The sequence below is a fragment of the Populus nigra genome, chromosome 2 (genome assembly GCF_951802175.1).
Source record: "Populus nigra chromosome 2, ddPopNigr1.1, whole genome shotgun sequence".
Classification (NCBI taxonomy): Eukaryota; Viridiplantae; Streptophyta; class Magnoliopsida; order Malpighiales; family Salicaceae; genus Populus; species Populus nigra.
This window is the reverse complement of record NC_084853.1, coordinates 6,887,428-6,889,199: the sequence shown is the minus strand read 5'-3', so window position 1 is coordinate 6,889,199 and position 1,772 is coordinate 6,887,428. Positions and strand designations below refer to the sequence as shown.

General features: G+C 55.1%; 1 pseudogene; it reads left to right on the top strand.

Annotated features, from left to right (window-relative positions):
* LOC133687699 (28S ribosomal RNA) overlaps window positions 1–1,385 on the top strand; it is a 4,512-nt pseudogene extending 3,127 nt beyond the window's left edge.
* The last annotated feature ends 387 nt before the right edge of the window (window positions 1,386–1,772 follow it).

Below are 1,772 nucleotides of genomic sequence, written 5' to 3'. Positions count from 1 at the left end.
TCACGTAGAGAAACATGCAGAAACCATACAGGCCATGAAGAGAGACCAAACCATACCAAGCCGAGCCATGCCACAAGCCATCTTCCACCAGCCGAGAGTAGTAGACAGCAGCTCATGCACACAGGGATGAGGGGACCACGCTGAATCAACTGACCCCATGCAGAAACCATGTAGAGACTCAGCTCACGTAAACACCATTCAGCCCCCAGGTAAAGAACCAATAGCAGACCAGGAGCTCTTCCATGCAGGGACGTGGAAATCATCAGCCAAAGCTAAAAAAATCCAAGCAAAAGAGCACACTACCAGCCAAGAACACTGCAGGTCTTCATTAAATATCACTTAGAAACCATGCATGCCATGCGTATAACCGAACCCTATAACCAGAACCATTCCAGAACAAGCAGACCCAGTGACCGTCTTCCACCAAGCTTCAGAAATAGCTACATACTAACACACCCACACAAGGCTAAGGGAGACCATCAACAACATTGGTTATTCTAGAAACCTAATCCATGGAGAGGTGTCTAGTTTAACCAATACACAAAATTATATACAAATAGAAAACCTCCAGACTAGCTTATGAAGTGCAAAAAACCAAACTAGCAAAAACCAAAACTGTATTGCTCGAAGCTTCAGTTTGCAACATTGTATGCCAAGTGATTGTTGTCATGAAAATACAGGACAGTAGGGATTAGAGGCCTGCCATGGTGGTGAGGGGCGGCGAAGACCGTGAAAGCTAGAGTTTTTCAGAGGCTGCCGGGAAAAAGGCCCCTCGGGTGGCGGGGTGCGAGGCCCAGGCGCGTCATTCAATTCTCTTCCCTATCAACTTGGCTCCCGTTGGCGGGATTGGAGGCCTACTGTTACAAGGCTAAAATCGTCAGGGGAAGAGCTGACGAAACAATGCTGGTTTGGATGCAGGGGGTAGTGTTGGAATCGGCAGCGCCGACAAAATCGGCAAAGTCGACAAAAAAGACTGTTGGTCTGGACATTGGGGCAGCGGCAGCCATGCCAACAGGGGGGAAATCGGCAGCGCAGATTTGTGCAGCTGCAGGTTCGTCGGGGAAATCGGCAGCGCAGATTTTTCGACGAACATGGGCTGGAAGATGGACTGTCCAGGCCAGGCAAGGGAATTCGTCAAGGGGACGCGTGCGCCCGCCGTTCGATTGCCGACCTGCAGTAGGGGCCTCTTGGCCCCGGAGGCACGTGCCGTTGGCCAAGCCCTCGCGGTGAAAGAGCCGCGCGGGCCGCCTTGAAGTACAATTCCCACCGAGCGGCGGGTAGAATCCTTTGCAGACGACTTAAATACGCGACGGGGTATTGTAAGTGGCAGAGTGGCCTTGCTGCCACGATCCACTGAGATTCAGCCCCATGTCGCTCCGATTCGTCCCCCCGAGCCCCTCCAGGGGCACGGCGTCGCGGAGGCTGGGGCGCGATCCGGCAGCGTTCCCGGGATCTCGGGACCGGACAGTCCAAGGCTTGACGGAGAAGACCGCTGGTCTGGACATTGGGGCGGTGGCAGCCATGCCACCGGCGGGAAAAATCGGCAGCGCAGATTTGTGCGGCTGGGGGTTCGTCGGGGAAAATCGGCAGCGCAGATTGTCTGACGAGCATGGGCTGGACGCTGGACTGTCCAGGCCAGGCAGGAAAAGTCGTCGAGGGGACACGCTGACGAAACAGCGCTGGTTCAGGCACGGCGGGCAGTGCTGGAATCGGCAGCGCCGACGAAATCGGCAAAGTCGGCAGAATCGGCAGCGGGTGCTGGCGATGGGTCT